Consider the following 21657-nt stretch of genomic DNA (forward strand, 5'->3'; position numbering starts at 1 on the left):
GAAAATTTAAACAATAAAGAGTATCTAACAAAAAATGAATATAAATTAAGCCAAATGTGGCCAAATCACAAGTAGACGAGGATTAGTTGTGTGGAAGGAAATCCTACATTACTCCAATGAAGAATTAGTCTTTTATTATCAGAGGAAAGCTTGTACATTCCTAATATGTCAGCGTTTCTCACTATGATCTATAGAGTCAGTAAAATCACAACCAGAGCTCAACAAGCTATTTAATAGATATGAATACTATAAATCATAAATAGATATATAGAGATAGAGATAGAGATAGATAGATAGATAGATAGATAGATAGATAGATAGATAGATAACTTGGACATGATGGTGCTTGCCTGGAACCCAACTGAAAGCAAGCCTTATCTAATATGTGAATTCGAGCTGACGCTGAAATACACAATGGCTACAGGGTCAATGTGCTCAATTAATTTATCTGCTCAAAATAAAATGGGAAAATGATAGCTTAAGGTCGGGTTTGTACATCAGGGGAAAAACACTTGTCTAGAATGTATGAAGTTATGCTTCAAGCTCCTTGTCTACAAAATAAATACGTACGTGTATACATCAACATTCAAAGAAACAAAATATAAAGGAAAAATATATGTGCAGTGGAATGGCTCTGTGTTTTGCACTGACAATGAAAGTTTAAAACATGAAACATGATTTGCTTAGAATTTCACACTTGCATAGGTGATAATATGAGTCTGTAATTACATACTTTACATGCTATGCAAATTGGTATTACAGAAATTCTTTCCTTAAAATATATACTAAAAATTCTTTAAAATATTACAGATTTCCTTGGCAGGCTTGTGCCTTCTCTCTCTCTCTCTCTACCCCATGTATGTGTGTTTACATGTGTGTCTATGTCAGTATCTATGTGATTGCTTGATATATATCTCTGTGCCCTTGTGTGTTCAGCACTAGAATTGATGATAAACACCATCTTGAAAGCAGGAATTCTTCATTGTACTCTAATTAATTTACTTATGTATTTATTTTTGCTGTTACTCCAGTACCTGGTATTATAGATTCCACACACTCATATCTCTACATCTATTTGTTTGTTCATTGAAGGAACACTAATACAACACATTCTTTGTATGTGGTCAGAAATACTCTTCCTTTTTACTTTTTTCTTAAGTCTAGTAATAATTTCACACACACATACACACATACACACAGAGAGGGAGAGAGAGGGAGAGAGAGGGATAGAGAGGGAGAGAGAGAGGGAGGGAGGGAGGGAGGGAGGGAGGGAGGACAGGCTAATAAAATGAATGTTCATATATAAAAATTATGTTCCTATAAATTGATGCCAATTCTCATATAATTTGTATACATTCAGTGATGAACAGTATCGTTCTGTTCTAGTGTCATTGATGCCTCCTGGATCAGTGGTTTCATTTTAGTGCATGTATTTTAAATGTTTTTTGTTTGTCATACCTTATATACTCTGTGGTCTATAACTGAATTTTAAGATATTCATGAAATATTTGTATCTATGATGTTAAGAATCAAGCCACTTTGTTTTAGTATCAACATCTTGATATGCAAAACACTTTTCATGGATTCCTTTGTAGTACTTGAATTTACAGCAGGTGGGGGATATTTAAGTGTAAATTATGAATGTTCAAAACGACATTAAAAGAGTTATATGCTCCTGATTGTTTTAGTCGACTGTAACACAACGGAAGTGTGATCTCCTACACTGCTCTCTGTAGCCTGGGGATACTAACCTACACTGATATCTGTAGAAACCTGCAAACCTCCACAGGAGATATGAACTCCTGCTGCCATTTCCTGTAGAGGATTTTACCCAGTATATTTGTGTAGAAAGTTACATGTGACTGGCTTGCCTTGAAGCTTGTTTGGACAACAGTTTCCAGGTTGTTTTATCCCTGGTCACTGCTTGAGCTAACAAAAAACTTCTGTATCCTTTTAGCGAACAAGTTAAGCCTTTTTTGTTTGGGCAAAAGGAACACAGGGCTGCTCCTCTGGGAGGTATCTAACAGCAGCTCAGCTCTTGCCTGTAGCGGTACAATTCACTCTTTTCTTTTCCTTTCAGGCTTCTGTGTGCTGCAACCCACTTCTTAGAGTGAAAACCACACATAGGCTCTCCAGAGGCACCATAGGATCTCATTGATCTTTGGTTCATAGCTTAGGGCTAGTCATTTGTGTCTGGCATTTTGACTCTGGCTGTAGGCTCTTCAGACCTGCACTTGCTGTCATAATGCTGTTCAGTCCCCGGCAGTGGCACTTGGGTCAAGTCCTACAGAAATGATCTCAAGAATGATGTGACATACTCCAAAGTATAAAATCAATTATTGCAACATTAAAACTAAAAAACTTCCACATGGATGAACCTATATGCAAAAGTTTCTCTAATAAGCTGGCATACCATGTACATAATTGATTTTTAATATATATAGTCACACATGCATAATTGTTGAGTTGTATATTATGAAAAGCATATAAATGCTAAGAATAGGAAGGCATTACTAGATTTTGGCATTTTTAGCACAATGTAACTTAAGTACAGATGCAGATAAATTAGAAGGTATTAAAACAAACAAACAAACAAACAAAAAGTAAAAATAGGAAGAACACAACAGTCACCACATACCTTCTGAGAAGGCACAGGTTCGGTAATGATGAGCAGAATAGGGAGCTCTAATGAGAACACCACAAGTTTTTATCATCCTCATGAATTAAATATTAGGATATCTGGACCAGAGAGACCAATGCTTCAGTACTTAAGAATACACATTGCTCATGCACTGGATCTTGTTCAGTTCCAAGCACTCAAGCTGTGTAGCTCAAAACATTAGTAACACCAGCTCCAGAGAAATCTGACACCTCTGGGTACTGAACACAGGAGCAAACACACACTGATCTCAACATCTTGAACTGAATCCCTGTTTTTTTTTTCTAAAGTTCTATATAGAATATTATGTAGTTTTATATTATATATTGTATTAAAGAATAAACACAATTTTTGTTAATTCTCAGTATTTTATTATCCAAAATTTAAAATCCATCCAGTGTCATGCAAATTAAACTTTCTTCCCTTACGATTTAGAATTTATGCTATTCTAGACCAAACACCTGTCTCATTGAAGCTATAAAAACAGGAAGAAAGATAAACTGTACAAATATTTTCATTTCTGTAATCCACATAACTGTTTCATAATTTGCAATGCTCTACAAATATTTGAGTCATAGGCAGTTGGTATTCTTTCATAAATTTGATTTGGAAATGATCTCACTACCATCTTGATATCTGAATTAATTCTACAAAAGAAGTAACTGCTCAAACACTGGGCAGAATTGCATGAAAGTAAGAATGCCAAGCAAAATGTAAACACACATGCAAAAAAAAAATTGATGAGAACAGGCCAGGACATAAATCAGGATACTTTAGTTCCTTTGAATCCAGGTTACTTTTTAAAAGATCACATTTCCTCACATAGTGAACGTAACAACATGTGTGACTTTAAGAATATTTTTTAAAAATTACTATTCTTAAAAGTTTAGTCTAAATAACTCTTATTCAATATCTACTTTGCTTGTGTTTATATATTGACTGATTATCTACATAAGTACAAGCACTATATATGTGCCAGGAGTGTGCAGACACCATAAGAACATGTGAGACCCCATGGAACTGTAATTACAGATGTTTCTGAGCCACCATGTCAGTGCTGGAATACTGATCTGACACAAGAGCAGGACATGCCGCTGAACAATGAGCAACTTCTCCAGTCCCTACATTCAGTATCCTTTGTTTTGAAAATTCATATAATAGGCCGATCATGGTTTCCCATTCCCATTTCCTTCTATACCCACCTCATCTCCCCACCTATCCAATTCCAGGAATTGTATCTTTTAGACACAGACAGGAAAATAGAGAAACAGACAAATCAGAATTCAAAATGCAAAAAAATCCCACAAGAAACACACACAGACACCATAAAATTACAAAATAAAGATCTACAGTATACAAACAAAATGCCAATAAGAAAAACAAAGCCCAAACAAAGCAATAGGAGGAAAAAAAATCTATAAAAGCATCATTGAGTTTGTTGTCTGTTGTCCATCTGCTGTACATGGGGCCTATTCTTAAGTGGTATGTTCTGTAACACTCCATTAGAGAAAACTGATTCTTCCTAAGTGAGAGCTGGACAGTTGGAGATAGCTTCTTGGTTAGGGATGATGGGTGATCAAGTCTACTTACACTTCCCATCTCCTCTCTCAGTGCTAGGACAAAATCTGGCTTGAACCTGGGCAAGCCTAGTGCATGTTGACATAGTCTCTGTAAGGTTGTATGTGTATCAGTCATGTTGTTTCTAGAAGACACATTTATTTGGTGTCATTCATCCTCTGGATTTTGCAGTCTTCAACTCATTCTTCCTCATAGCTCCCTGATCCTTGAATAGGAGGTGTTTGGTGAAGACATCATATTTAGGATGAAGTGTCTCAAATTCTCTCACTCTCTACACATTTTCCAGTTGTAGATATCTGTATTAGCTCTTATCTATTTCAAGAGAAAGCTGCTCTGATGATGTCTTAGTAAAACACTGATCTATGGGTATAGCAAAATATCATTAGGAGTCTTTTTATTGCAGTGTTCCTATAATGCAGTGGTTCTCAACCTGTAGATTGTGACCTCTTTGGGGGTCATATGTCAGATATCCTGAATGTCAGATATTCACATTGCTACTCATAATAGTAGCAAAATTAAAGTTGTGGAGTCACAACAAAATAATTTTATGGTTGCATATTGCTACAACATGAGCAATAGTATTAGCATGAGGAATTATAACATGAGGAAGAGTATTAAAGAGTCACAACATTAGGAAAGTTGAGAAGCACTGCTTAATGAACAATATTATTGGATTTTCCTCTGTGTTGTTGGTATATCTAGTTTCAGGGTCTTAGATACTTGGAAAGTTTCTGATATGTGTTCCATGTCATTGAGTCGGGCTTAAATCCAATCAGAGACTGATTGGTCACTCTCACAACATTTGTGCTGTTATTCACTGTATCATGCAGTCAGGTCACTGTTGTAGATTGGAGGTTTGTAGTTAGGTTGGTGGGTATCTTTCTCCTCTGGTGTGCAGTGTGTCTTACAGTACCATAAAGACTAGTCAGTAGGGGTGAAGTTTCTATGTGGGCACTGGCTTGACTTCTCTGAGTTCAATGAGAAATATAAGTGTTGTCTTCAGCATTACCATCAGTTTGTTTATTGGATATTTTATTTATTTACAGTACAGATGTCATCCCCTTTTCCCATTTCCCCTCCCTAGAAACCCCTTATCCTATACCCCCTCTTCCTTTACGCTTTAATACCATTTTGATTACATGCATGTATTAAGGTCTGTTCTAGGTTGAGGGTCTAGCAATACAATAGATGCAAATAGTCAAGGAACAAGCAAGACAATAAACACAAGTAGTCAAAGAAGAAGCAAGGCATTAAAACCAATTACGTCAACAATCCTGTGATCTCTGTTTCTAAAGGCTTATCAGGATGACCAAAGTATCTGAGCCTACTTCCCTATCCTAGCCCAAGGTCATTTTCATGTCTGAAGCCTACTTTCTTGTTCTAGCCTATAATTTAGATTCCTGTCTGAAATTACTTCTTTGTTCTAGCCTAATATTTAGATTCCTGCCTGAGATTACTTCTTTGTTGTAGCCTATGATTGAGCTTACCATCAATTTGTAGGGAGCAACCAATAGCTTTGGCAATAGTCTTAGATGTTTAAGGGTTTCCATGGGGCCACTTTGGCCAACAACTCACTTAGATGTAACCTATTCCTGGCACCAGATGAACTTTATAAGTAAAACCTCATGGTCTGATCACTATATCACTATCAATTTTTATACAGTGTTTTCAACATGGGACTATTCTTGTAGAGAACAATATCACAGCCATCAGGACATGTAGAGTAGCAGGTCAGTGGATAAAATATGCATAGGATTTGATATATTGTCTTCAAGGACTCTGAATGAAGCGGTCATCCTAAAATGTGGTCCATTTCAAGAGTATCAATCATAAATTCACAACTATAATGAGTTTCCCAAATTTTAAGGTAACACTGATCTCCTTATACACCTCTTAGGAAAAATAATATTCCTCCCCTCCATAATGGCCTAAACAGTGCTAGCTTCAAAAACATAAGAGTGATCTTATATGCAAAGTTCCTTGCTGGCTTTACAATGAGTATATTACAAGTCTCGACTTTTCCTGTCTCTCATTTGAGATTCTTCCTACTTCTCTGTGATCATGACACTGAGATGAAGTATGTGTATAAAATGATTCATCACAGGCTATATGACTATTCTTTATTTAAAACATTTAAAAATAAATACAATAAATCAGAGTTTTCTCCTACCAGAATACTACATACAGATGCACTATATGCTTATAAAAATTTTGATTAAAACATTTTTCACCAGTCTGTCCATTTAATTAAATAAAGCCTGTTCAGTATTAATCAAAGCACAAAGAATTTATGCACCAAATCCAGATTAATTAAAATTCTGGGAGCTTGTAGAACAGGCTGTGTACAAAGACAAAACTAAATCAATCCAAACATGATATTTATGGATATGGACTGTTTGTGAAGAGAACATAAATAATATCCATGAAGAAGTATATATTAACTATAGGATAGGATTATGTTATAGAATACATTGGAATGTAAATATGAGCCAACATTTTGAATGATGATTTCTATTTTATATCACTGATTGCTCATTAGAGAATGATTGTGGTAATCTCTCAGAAACCCTGAAGGTTTAGCTACCTGTTCAACTGCATCATTAAAGGGACCCAAGTCAGTGTCTTCTCTCATTTTGCAGTTTGTTTTAATCTTACTCCATATTCTATTATATCTCCCCTCTGGAATATGGTCTACATATTCTATCAAGGAATACTTGATAGGTATTTGCATAAGAAGAAAATTAATGTTTGACCGATCAGTACTGTTCATCATATTAAAATAAATAAGCCCCAGCTACCTTTGCAACATATTTGTTTATTTTTTTATTTTGTGGGTGCACATGTATGCTTGTTTTTTATTTTTTTTATAAATTGTCGATTTAAAATACCACAAACAAATGATAATAATAAACACTAGCGTAAGATTTTTAATTAATTAGTTGCCACAATCTATCATAAACATTTTGGTGGGTTAAGGACTTTTGGAGAACAGTTTTAATTTTATATTAATTAGAACCTACATAATTAAAAGTATATATGTGCTCAAACATGAATACATATATAATTTCAAATATACACAGTCATTCATTTATGGAAAAAAATGACAAAAGGACTAGGGTTTGGACAAAGCTGAGAAATATAACACTTGTAAAGCATCACAAAAGATAAAAATAAAAACAAAAGATGCATACTGTATCATAAGGCTAAGGAAACATTATTTAGTTTTTAGATTTAATTTCTTAAAGCTAAATTAATGACTGATCTTGCATGATCCTCTGCTGATTATTTCTTACCAAAGTTTATGTTTGCCTTTTCTTCTGTGATGTAAAACAGTGACATTATTTAGCATGTGTTCTTATATGCAAACAGACTGTTTGGAAAAAATGTGCAAATGCTTTGACTTGGCTAGGAACACACATTTTATATGCCACAGAAGTCTTTTTTTCAGGTATCTCTCCTAGTCTCTCTATTAAAGGCCTTACCAGTTAAAAATATTAGAATGTGAATGACAGATATATTTGTCAGTGATTTTAATGTTACCCTAACGCTATTTCATGCCATTGTTTCTGTAGATAATGAGTGCCAATCCTCACAGCTGGGAAGACAATGAGTAAAGTTGCTCTCTTACATACCAAATTGGCCGGTTCCTCATCAGAGATGAGATACCACAAATTGTTTATCTCATATACAGGATCAAAGAGTATGTGTGTGGTGGGGGGGGCGTAGATGGTTCTGAAATACACAATGCCCTGAGTTTTACAGATTAGCTGGCCTCTTAAATGCTGCCTCCCTCACTTTGGAAACAAGGGTAAGTGCACACTGAAAAGTAAACCATCTGTTTGCTATATAATTGACAGAAGAAAGTTCCAAACCGTAGACACCTGCATTCACAGCTTATAGGTAGCCCAGGTCTTCCATTTAAATGACATTTGTGTTGACATCTGCATATACAGCTGGTTGTCACTTGTGGTTGTGAATCAGGCTTGTTAATAAGAATGGAAGGAAAGCAAGTGTGCTAATCTCTGAGCAGCAGTTATTGGTATGCAATTACTCTAAGCTATTGTTTTAAACAGTTTCCATTTGTACATTCTTCCAATTGTAGCTCTCCATAGTAGCTAAACTAACAATACTGAAATTTTCCTCTTGGATATATTAATCATGGAGAATCTAGAAGTCTTATTTATCGAACAAACATGCTAGTAATAAAATTAGAGCTCATAACAGAGGAAAAGGAAGAAAGTTTCAATCTTTTCAGGGTTTACAAGAATGTGACTTTTTGTTCAGAGTCTATTTACTGCTAAATTTAAATATTGGTAATCTTCACTTTTTTTTTTTGCAATAGTGTAAGGTTGGATATATAACCAAATCAAAATTAATGAAAACATGTTTCCTAATATCTTGAAGTTGTAATGTAAGACTGAAATTAACAATGAAACATTGGTACCATGGGTACTCTTTAGCACTGGGTTAATGAGTGTGTTCTTTTAAGGCAAATCCAATTAAACTTTGGGGAAACATTGCCAGATGACATTTCCTCCATGAAATGTCTTCTTTATGTTGTTTTGGAAAACTTGGTATGGGATTGGTTTGAGTTTTATAAGTAGTTTTAATATCTAGCTATTTTACCTTAGGATTCAAAATATTATAATGGTAGACAAGTTATGATATGATAGAGGGAATGCCTTTAGACATTCATAACTTTGATTTTCTTGTGGTCAATTTTCATAAAAGGTGTTAGATTAATCTGAAGAAACTATGGATGTTTTTAATTATACCCAAATGTGAAAAGTAATTTTTATTTGCCAGGTTTAATTGTTGCCTCAGAGGCTTATGGCTGAATAAACTTAACCTTTTTAGTTCTATCTGATCTCTGGCTCAAAATTGCTCTCAAGCAGACTGATTTAAACTGGCTTCTCTCTACTTCTTACTGCATTCCTTGGCTTGGAAAACCTGCCTCAATTCCACAAACTGAACTGTACTGACTGCAGGAACTGAACAGAGCTGCACTCAACTGCACAAACTCAACAGAACTCAACTGCATTCAACTAAACTACAGAGATTACATGAACTGAATTCAACTGAACTGCTCTCCACTCCTGACTCACTCTGTACTGCTCTTAAGTAGCCGCTCTTTCCTGTCTGCTTTCCTGAGTGTTGGACATATCCTATCACTGACTCATGTTGTCAGATCTTTCTCTGATTCTTCACTTTGTCTGCCCCTCAATTAGAAGTCACTGTCTGGGATACTTAAAGGTTTGTACTAATTATATGTTTGTATTTTAGTCAGTGTGCGGTAAGGCATTTATTCTAGCCAATAGGATTAACAGTGTGTGAAATGTCTGCATTCTAGCTGTATCCTATCTTTGGATGTGATCCCTTGCCAGAGAGGCCATGCTGCAGATTAAAATTCCTCTACATCAAACATTCCAGAGAGCTTGCCTTCTTCCAGTAGTTCCCAGTTATCTTGTTAGCACTCTTCGTGCTAACATTCCACCCTACTACCTCATGCACCCTCAGTGTGACCTTTACGAAACAGTTGACAAATACGTTTTCATCATTATCCCTTTGAAAAGCATTTTCATTTTAAATTTTCTTTCTTATATTGTTTTATTTTTTATTTTTTTCTCATGCTCTTGCTCCCTCCATTCTTCCCTCCCCTCTTTCATCCATTCCTTCCCCCTTCCTCCTCCCTCCTTTTCTCTTTCTTTCTTGACAGGGTCTCCTATAAACCACGCTGTCCTCAAACTCACAAAGTAATTGAGAATAAACCTGGACTCCTTATCCACTTGGATCTACCTCCCAAGTGCTTGGACTGCAAGCATATACTACTATGTTTGATTTTGTATAGGAAATTTCTAATATTTATGTCAATGTCAGGATGATATAACCTTACCAGATTACCCTAATCTTTTTCCCCCTTCCCTTCTCCCTCTTGCTCCAGGCCCACTCACTCCGGCCCCTACCCTAATCTTCCTAGTATCTGAAAAAGTACCACATACAGAATTACTATTTTTAAAAGTTTTTGGTGTTTACATGTTTCCTAAATTATTTCTGCAAATATTAACTTTTAAAATCCATACCATGCTAGGTAGTTAGTATTTTAATGTTTTTTTGTAGCAAAAAAAATCACAAGAAATAAAATATTCTTTCTTTCTATAAAGGTAGTTATATGCTGATTTATTGGTACCCTATAACATTGAGACATTCAGTGTATTTCAAATATTTCTGTGAAGTTTCCTGAGGTGCACATAAAAACCACTGGTGTATAGTGTAGGGGCCATATTTGATTAGTGCATACTCCTGAGACTGAGTCCCATTTGGTGTCCTCTTCATGTGTGACACTCTAAAATGTACTTGGCTTCCCTGACTCAGCACTCTAAATCTTTAAAGATTGCATGACTGTTGACTTTTCCAAAGCTAGAACATCAAGGACATTGATTAACCTTTACATTTTCTCAAGCTTCGTATTTCTTTAATTTTATCCTTGCAGAATCAATGTTTCTGATATCATGCATGGTTTTATATTTTGCAGTTAAAGTTATAGAAATAGGCTTTTTAAACAGATTAAACATTTTGTTCATTTGTGGAGCTATTAGTCTGATGTCTGACCCATGTTCATCTTACTTGCTTACTAGTGAACTGAGGAGACCAAAAGAAGGTCAACCCTGCCAATGTAGGGCCTTGCTTCTTCCTTGTCCATAGTAGATACTATTGCTTCAGAGCAAGTCGTTTAATTCCCTATTTACTCAGGATATTTGTGATAATATACACTATACTGGATCAGTAATGATTAAAATGAAATTACCTTCAAGCCAGTTTGTATGTACAGTTTAATAAACAAAACATTTTATTTGCCTGTTGCATCATTGTTTGACTTTTTCAACTTAGAGAGTATTATAAGTAACACTATAGAAAATTAGCAGATGATGAAATAAACTTGGATTTACTGAAAATCATAGGAACAGATGAATATATTTTAGCAGAAAGCTTGAACCTGTGGTTCTAATGCAAGCATTATTTACTGATATTTCCCAGTAATTAAATTCTTCTTAGTTCATGAGGTGACATTAAACATGTCAATACATCAGTGTAAGGCAAAATGTCATGAGTTCTAATGAATGTGAATGGTTGGATTTCTGACAAGGCTGTAGTTTACTGGATATCTATACTAATAACAGTAGGGCTTAGTTAAACCTGCTCTACTTAGGAAAATGGAGGTTTTCCTGAGTTTTCACTTAAAAATTCTAATTGGCATGGTTGTCATGAGTAAATGAATATCAAAATGCTTTATATTAGAAAGATGACTCAGTACTTAAAATGCTTTCTATACAAATGTGTGTACTTGAATTCACATTGAACACTCATGTAACACCTATGGTGGATGTGTAAGCTTGTGCTTGTAACCTTAGGGATGTATGAGAAGACATAGCATGCTTACTCAAGATGATGAACTCCAAATTCTGTGTAATACAGTCTCAAAAATATAAGGTGCAGGGTCATAATGGAAAACACTCAGTTTCAACCTCTGGCCTCTGCATGTATGCACTTGAGATTTTTCACCATGGCACACATGCACACAGATGTATACCCAACACACAATAGATGATAAATAGATAGATCATAGGTAGATAGACAGATAGATATATAGATATATATATAGATAGATAGATAGACAGACAGACAGACAGATAGATAGATAGATAGATAGATGATAGATAGATTATAGATATATAGATAGGTAGATAGATGATAGATACACATTAATTAAATTAGGATTTAACTGATTAGGTTGTATTTAATCAAGACTTTATGCTGTGCTGAAGTTTTTCTTATACTTAGATGGAAATTAACAGTAAGTACAATCAAGTATACCTTATATGCTGGGGAGATGATGGTTCACTAGTCAAAGCACATGTGGTATAAGCATAAAAACCTGAATTTGGGTCCATAGCATCTACATAAATGACAAACAGGCACTGAAGCCTATCTGTAATCACAACTCTCAGGAGAGGGATCTCTGAGACAAGCTTGTATTTAGATGAGCCAAATCTGTGAACTCTGGACTTCAGTGGAAACCATTGTCTCAATATATAGAGATGGAGAATGAATAATACGCATACATACTCACATGTAAAATCACCGTACACAAATGTGTATCCTACCATGCACATACAAGACAAACTAAAATAAATCATACTATGTAAAATTACCTTCTTAGCTGCCTTGAGAGCTATTAGATGATCAAGAACTGCATCAAATCCTCCTCTTTAATAGTGGGGCCAACGCAGATATCTGTAGTACCAGGATTAGATGAAATTGCTATTTGGTGTGATGGATAGACTGTAGAGGAATCACTAGAGGTCAACAAGCTTCAAAAATAACTTCTTTAGGCAATCTGGAGTTCTTAATGCTCTTCTGTTTAGAAAGCTCCTGAGTCTGTTCTCTTCTTCTCCACAATTGTTTTTAAAATACCTCAACCATGAATAATTCTGTTAGTGAATTTTGCTAGTATCTCATGTTCTTTTGTTGCTATTCAGAGATAATAATAAAGAAGCACATTTTCTCACTGAGGTGGGAATTATGATATATCAACAAACACAGATGACAATAAAGAATTTCCTAACTTGCATTCTTTCACAAACTTCTTTTATTTTGTGGGTTAGAGTAGCATTTCAGGAAAGGTAAAATCAATATGAACATTCTTATTTCTTTGAGGGAACGATGTGTAAATTTTAATTTTCTAGACTAATGGGTTTAGGTTTTTTCTTTTTCATTCTTGACTGGATAGTCAACTCTTGACTTGAAACTTTCAAAGTTAATATATACAAAGTAAAATTATTGATTCTATTTGGCAGCATCAATTTCCGTTACTGCTTAGGAATTCAGGAAATGACATTACCATTCTTGCTCATAGAAATGTCAAAGTTTGAGTATCTTCTCATCTTGCCACACTTTAAGTTTGCTAGATAGAGTATTCCTTAGTCCACATGAACTTCAAGGAGAGAACCATAAACTGGAAAACTTAAAGAATAGTAATTTATTGATTCTCGTGGTAGAGGGTGGAAGCCCAAAGTCAAGTGTCAATAAATATGATATCTGGGAAATGGCAATTCTGGCTTGTAGATGGCATCTTCTAGGTGAGTTCTCAAAGTAGTACATAAATTTTCTGCTGTCTTTCTTGAGTAAGACAATAACTCCCTTCATCATAACCTCACATCCACGCTGCCCTTACATTCTAATAGCACTCCAAAAGGCCCCTGTTCTAAATGCCGTCTAACTGACAATCTGATCACAACATCTAAATGTGAAAGACACAAACATTCAGCATATAGCAAAGTGAGTCTGGGTGGAAATGCCACATATCTGCTAAGTGTTTGCCACACTAATGTCCTCAGATAGCATTCAGCTTGAACTAGTAGTGCAATACTCTCCCACCTTATTGCCTCACGTCCTCAAATTCTCAGGACATGTATGTATTTGTGTGTGTGTGTGTGTGTGTGTGTGTGTGTGTGTGTGTACTCCTGTGAGCAGGTGCAATGTTATATAGATTCATAAGCACACAATCATGTGATGCTCATTCTTTACAATATACAAGAAATACCTTTCTTTAAAAATATCTCCTATTTCTCCCCTCTCTCTTCTTTCCTATTCCCTTTAAAATTTCTTATCTTTCTTCTTTCTTGTCTCTTTAACTTATATCAAACAAGTTTGATTGTATAGTCTTTGCTGTTCAGGGATTCTCTTGTCTCCATAGCTTCAATGCTACCACATTTTAAAAAAATCTTCTACCACTTTTAAAAATATAATTAGATTTTTTTCATGTTATTTTGTGTGTGAGTGCTTTATATACATATATGTATGCAAACCACATGAGTGCTTGGTGTCTACAATGGTCAGAATAGGGTATCAGATCCCCTGGCACTGTACCTATAGATAGTTGTGAACTACCATGCAGATGATGAGAATAGAACCATTCCGAGCAGTACTGAAAAATAGCACAACCTTAGGAGGACTGTGCAAAAACAAGCAAAGTAAATTATTTAGAGGAGATGACGACCCAGACGTTAAAACTCTGGTCATTTGTCCAATATGTCTGGTTTTTATTTCTCTTTATAATTATGTATTACTGACTTTCACTTGTATTCTAGTGCTTTCAAATTTGAGAAAAAGTATGAGACTATAAAAAAGAGTTGAAATATATGTTTCATCTTATTCTATTTTGTTATATTTTACATTTCTATTATATCTGCTATGTCTACCTTTTTCTTTCTCTGTCTTTAATTGCACATATAGATATCATGGTTGACTCATATGATCATATAAACATATATATGTATATATGTTTATAATTTTTGAGTATCATCTAATATGAAGTTTGAGTACCTTTTTGTCAACTCTTTGGATAGTGTCACACGGGGCTTACAAAGTGAAGTTACTTCTAAAACTTAGGTAAAAGTAGAAGGCTTAAAGTAATTCTACATTGTTGTCCTTGGAGTTTCCATAGACATGCTATGTCTCTGTCTCCGTCTCCATCTCTGTCTGTCTCTGTCTGTCTCTGTCTCTGTCTCTGTCTCTCTCTCTCTCTCTCTCTCTCTCTCTCTCTCTCACACACACACACACACACAATCTCTCACATGTATACAAACACAGAGAGAGATAATCACAATAGTAATGCAAGAAAATAAAATTTAAAGAAGCATTAGGTTTTTAATTTCTTCATTTCCTGTAAAAATAAAGAGATTATGTTTTAAATTAAAAATAAAGTCAAACTGAGGTTTGAGGAGTTGGCTCAGCTCTGAAGCATTTGCTCTTCTTCCAGAGGACCAAGTTTGTTTCCCAGCAGTCATAACTCACAACAGACTATTAACTGTAGCTACAACACATCTGACACCCTTTTCTGGACTCTCAGGACATGCAGTTTCATGTTGCATACTTATACAAATTCACATGTCCATACCTACAACAAATATATATATATTCAAAATGAAATAAAAGCAAAGTGCAATGGTACTCCTGCCAAGGACCAGCATAGGCTTGGAGAGGGGTTCTGAGACAGGGGTGTGGAAGCAATGAAACAAAGGACATGAAGTCAAATCCTGGATTCAAGCTAGTGGCTTGTGCTCTGCTAGAGACAGCTTTCCTGCTTGCTTTCTCTCTGTTCAGCATTCATTCTCTCTTATCTGCTTTCTCTAGAGATTTCCAGACAGCTCTCTCTTTTTACTCTGCTCGAGACAGTACTCCAAGCAGTTCTCACTTGCTTTTCTAAACAATCCTCTGATAGTTCATTTCCTGCAGAACATAAGCCCAGTCTTTTATTTTACATATCAATTCAATCATTTGCTTCAGGTTTCCTTTTGATTATCCTATGAATCAGAATCCCATGACACCAGCCCCTTAACTCTAGGAGACAGAAGGCATACATTTTTCTAACATTGCAAAAGTATTCAAAAACTTGTCCTCCTCTGTTAAACATAGACAATAAGCTAGCTGGGTGGGACCCAGTCCTGAAATTACCATTTCTACCTCACCTGAACCTAACCTTACTCTGTCCCAGGCTGAACCTAAACTCAGGAATTTGTCTGTCTTTAGTTTTGTTTTTTAATTTTGGCTTTTTTTGTATGTTAGTTTGGGTTTTTTTTTGTTGTGGTGGTGGTTTGTTTTCTTAAGAAAAAATCTTCATTATTTTAGCTCTTATTTTTTTTTAATTATTTTATCTACATTCCAAATGTTGCTTCCACTCCCAGTTCCTCTTCCCAAAATTCTTCACCCCTACCCCTTTGCCTCTGAAGGAGTGTTCCTCGACCCATCCAACTCCCTTCCCTAGAGCATCAAGTCTCTACAGCATTCGGAGCATCCTTTCTCATTGAGGTCAGACAGACAAGGCAGTCCTCGGCTACATATGTGCTGGGGGCCAATGCCCAGCCCATGTATGTTCTTTGTTTGGTGGCTTAGTCTCTGGGAGCTTCCAGGAATCCAGATTAGTTGACACTGTTGGACTTCCTATGGTATTGTCAACTCATTCAGCTCATTCAATCCTTCCCATAACTCTTCCATAGGGGTCCTGGAACTCAGTCCAATGGTTGGCTATGTAAAAATCCATGATTTGCCGAAGAAGAATGAAACCTTGATCTCAAATAGTATGTAAAAGCAAAGAGTGCTTTATTCTGCACAAGTCTAACATGCTGGGATCAGTCATTCTAAAATGGAGAAATAACAAAGTGAGCTCACAGGCTGATTTAAAGCACATAAGGGGAATTTTGGAGTAGGTGACATTTATCCTGCTCCATATCTAGGGACATACCAGAATGTTATCAGGGAGTGGGGGCTGGAAACTGTTGCTGACCTATTGCTCTTGCTTTCAGGCTAGGTGGTATGCAGCATCTGATGGCAGTACAGTTTCTGACTAGCTTCCTGAAGTCTGTTTTTTTTTTTTTCTAGTAACTGACTTGCCTGGGCTTGCCTGGACTTGCCCAGTTCTTAGGCCTAGTCTTCTAAACTGCCAATTTGAAGCCTTTCATGGAGTCAGCCTGGCCTTCTCAGCTATAAGTATCTGCATTTGTCTCTGTCAGCTGTTGGTAGAGCCTCTCAGAGGACAGCTATGCTAGGCTCCTGTCTGCAAGCACAACATAGCATCACTAATAGTTTCAGGGTTTGGTGTCTACCCATAGGATGAATCCCAATTTGGGCTGGTCACTGGATGACCTTTCAGATGTCCCTCAACCAAAGAATGAATACAGACAAGTAGTTCATTTATACAATAGAATACTATTCAGCTTTTAAAAATAAAGACAGAAAAATGGATACAGAAAATGTGGTTCGTTTACACAATAGAATATTATTCAGCTTTTTAAAATGAAGACATAGTGAATTTTGCAGACAAATGGATGGTGAAAGGTTTTCATGTGCAGCTTGTAACAGATCACAGCAGACTAGACGGTTCCACGAGGGGAGGTTTATTCAGGAGATAGGAGGGAGAGTGGAGAGGTAGATGAGTGGAGGCCGGCCATGACCATGTGGAGAGAGGGGAAAGGGAAGGGGGGATGGGAGAGGACAACCATCAGGTGCGGGTCAACAGAGCAAGAGTAAGAGAGAGAGGAGGGGGCAAGCAGCCCCTTTTATAGTGGGCAGGGCTACCTGCCTCTTGCTAGGTAACTGTGAGGAGGAACATACCTGGTTGCTGCCAAGTAACTGTAGAGGTGGAGTTTAACAGATTACTAACAGATGGAACTAGAAAATATCATCCTGAGTGAAGTAATTCAGACAAAAAATGACATGCATTGTATGTATTCACTGATAAGTAGACATTATCCATACCCATGATACAATCCATAGATCATAAGAAGTTTGACAAGAAGGAAAGTGTAGTATTAAAAAATAATTAAATAAATCTTCACTTCCCACCGCAATGCTCTGGGTTCCCAGATGAAAGACACACACACACACACACACACACACACACACACACATAAACACACACACGGCCTCTATATTTTGATATGTCTTTATCAATTCAATGATTGGGCCTCTTCCTAACCATGTGGTTAATCCACTCTGCTGATAATCCCAAATTATTACTTACTAAATCCTACATTCTATCTTGGCTGCTTTGGACCCAGAGTGCTGCCCAGATGGGCCACATTCTCCTGGATCTTTCACATACCAGCTATGCCTCCCTGTCCTCCACTCTCCTCAGGCAAGGTGACTTTCCTCTCCTTCTCCCAGCAAGGCGGATCTCCTTTTTTGCTTCCTCTCTGTCTCTTGAGAGTGTGGGGGGAAATCCCAAAAGTTGTTCCTCTGTCTGATCTGCTCAGTCATTAGCTGTCGGCTTCTTTATTTACCAATCAGAAACAACTGTGGGCAGGATCCCTCAGTGTCTTACATGCAAACAGATTTTTGAGGAACATAATTAGCTACACTATTAGTAGCTACAGGAAGGCCCAAGTGAGAATGCTTTGGTCCCTCTTTAAAAATGGAACAAAATAACGGCTGGACTGTAAAAAGAGATTAAAGATAATAACACACACACAAATAGAAAATGAAAGAAGAGATAATGGAAGAAAGGGAAGAAGATGGAAAGAAGGAATAAAAGGAGGGAGAGAGCAAGAAGGGAGGAAGGGAAAATGAAGAAAAGGAGGACAGAAAGAGGAAGAGAAAAAAATCAAATCCAAATTGAAACAAAATTTAGAAGCCCTTCAAGATTTCTAGTGAGCAAGAAAAAGATGCTTTGTTGTTCAGGAAATGCATCATCTTTGCAAGTACAAAGTATTAAGTGTTAAAAAGTTGTCAGGTTATTCAAAAGTTGAAGTCACAGCAAAGACATGTGGACAGAGTTAAGGATAGAAAGTTATAAATGTAGAAATTGCAGCAGCCCACCTTCCTTTGCTGTGTCTCTTCCATTTCCACATGTCAGAGAATTGCTGGGCAATAATTTATGTTATTAGTTTAAAAATAAAATCGATTTTACTCAGAAACAACACAGCAGAGAAAATATTCTGAAAGGGCTCCTGCTACAAAACACCTCAAAATGTCAGATAAAATATCACAAAAGGCTTCTGAATTAAAAAACTTAACTTGGAATAGACAGGGAAGTCCCTAAAGACAAAACCTGGACAGAAAACAAAGAAGGGATCTGATACTCCCTGTCACTCCAGCTGCCTCTCAGGTGTTTACTGTTCTGGTGACAGAGTTCTGGTTTCAGTAGCCTGGGATAAGAGAGCAAAAGACACTAGAGATTATGCAGTTGGGGAGGAAAGGGAGACCTGGGAGACCTAGAATTAGAAAAGAAAATCACAATAGGAAGGTGACAAGGACCTCACTAAAGACACAGAGAAGAAATGTTTGAAGACTCTTTCTGTAGAAAAATTTCTTTCAGTAATCCAAAAAAGAAAGGACAATTGAAGTTGTCTTGTGTGAGTGTGGGATTCCAACTCTTACTGATGTTCCTGGTTCAGAAAGCTTCAAGTTGAGATATATCATTGAATCTAGTTCCATTATGCCTCAAGAGCACATCACTCAAGTCAGTTTACATTTCCCCTAGGAAATAGAGTTTGATTCCATATCCATAACTATACCTTTCCTTGCTAGTTTAGGAAACATGGATACATACACACATATGCACACACACACACACATGCACACACACACACACATGCACATACACACACACACACACACACACCCCAAAACCAAAAACAGAAACACATACCTGATACCTGAATTCAGATTTCTGTATCTGGTTTATTTCACTTAATAGTGTTCTCATGTTACATACATTTTCCTACAAAAGCCGTAATTTCATTTTTTATTAAGGGTGAATAAAATTACACTGTGCATATGTGCCACATTTTCTTTATTCACACTGGACAGCTAAGCTGGTTTCAGAATACATTAGAAAAAGCCACATTTCAAATATAAATGGGAATGTAAGGAAATAAAATAACTAGAAAAACAAAAAGATTATGCACAATACATACACATACACACACATGGCAGGAGCATGTGCGTGCATATTTGGTTCTTAATTGTAATAGATAGTTCTTTCTCTAGGTACCTTGTCTCATTATTAGGAACTAGAAATCCAATATTTTCTAGCTATTAGAAATCTAAATTAATATAAACTTTGTGAAGCCCATTCTTTAGGTTCATTGGTATCTGTTAAGCTAAGTAAAATTTTCTGAGTTTCCTAACCAAACACAGCCTACAATCCAGAAGGAAGTTGAATCATTTTAGGTACAATCTGAAGTATTGATGTAGGCAGAAAGTCCAGACCTCCAAAGATTGGCTCCCTATTTTTGCCTAACTTCAATCTAATATCTGGGATGTTGTCAGTGTAAGTGTTGAAGCCAAGTCAAACCTATGATCTTACAGAAGTTTTTTGTTGTTGTTGTTGTTTGGTTTTTGTTTTTTTTTTTTTTCGAGACAGGGTTTCTCTGTGTCATCCTGGCTGTCCTGGAACTCACTCTGTAGACCAGGCTGGCCTCGAACTCAGAAATCCACCTGCCTCTGCCTCCCAAGTGCTGGGATTAAAGGCATGCGCCGCCACCGCCTGGCGATCTTACAGAAGTTAATGAGACCTTCTTCCCTTTCTTTTTTGAAAGAGCTTCATTGATAGCTGCTGCACCCTTTTGTCTGTAGCATTGTCCATAGAAATGCTTGTCATTCAGTAACCCTGATTTTTTTTACTGTATGTTGGCTACATTTTATATATTGGCTTCTGTATCATGTAACTGAGCATGCTCTTAAATATTTTAGAATTATGTATATAATCACTGATTAATAAGTATGCTTATAAGGGGTATTTTGTCCTGTACGGCAGCTGTCTGTCCAAGAAGCCAACTGTTCATCTGTTATGAATTTTTCTAGTTTTAAAGTAGCATAAAGATAAAGTGTCCAGTTTTCCTCAAGAATGGAAACAGGGCCACTAAAAATAATTAATTTGCTTATATTTTCTGAAGTAATATTGTTGTACCATAAATTAACATTCAAAATGCTATAATAACAATGTAGATACAAATGATATCAGGTTTGTGAGAGAATTTTTATGGAGATTTTGGTTCCTTATGGTATAATAGTGCTTAGCTTATTTAATTTTTAGGAAGTTAAAAATTAGTATGGAAATAGAAAATTGAAACAAATCAATAAAAAAGATGAACAATGAAAGGAATGTTAAGGAGAAAGCCAGGATAAAATCAACCAATGATGGAGGATTGAGGTATTGTTAGCTGCTGGAAGTTGCATTGACTGTTCTTACTCTTTATTTGATGCACAAGGAATGTCCTGTTTCCACTGTATTTTTCCTCCTACTTATTCTAATCAGAACAAAAGTCAACAGAAAACTCTAGTCAAGAGAGAGTCTATCAAGTACCTGACTATCACTACAAACTGTCCTCGTCATAAAACAAAAAACACAGCCGAAAACAACATATGTGGGTATGATGGGAAAACCTAAGGTTATATCTGGACAGAGAGCATACATGAGGAGACAAAGAAAGAAGTACCAATAGAATACGGACATTAGTAAGATTTACCATTATTGTTATTACTATTACTACTACTGTTACTACTACTGTTACTGTTACTGTTACTATTTGGTTGTTTGGTTTTCAAGTCAAGGTTTGTTTAGGTAGTCCTATCTGTCTCAGCACTCTCTCGGTAGACCAGGTTGAACTTGAACTCACAGAAATCCACCTCCCTCTGCCACCTGAGTACTAGGATTAAAGGTGTATGCCACTACTTCCTGGCTTAACATTATTAATTTTTATACAATATGTTATCAGTTATAAGGAATAAGAAAATATAAAAAATATTTGTAATATTTTCACCTTTTTGTTGAGTGTTGTTATACAACCCAGTATGTCCAAAAGTCACGATACTCTATTCTCAGTCTCCTGAGTGCCCTCATTATAACCTCAGCTGACAAT

This window comes from Grammomys surdaster, unplaced genomic scaffold (assembly GCF_004785775.1).
Source record: "Grammomys surdaster isolate TR1022 unplaced genomic scaffold, NIH_TR_1.0 194, whole genome shotgun sequence".
NCBI lineage: Eukaryota > Metazoa > Chordata > Mammalia > Rodentia > Muridae > Grammomys > Grammomys surdaster.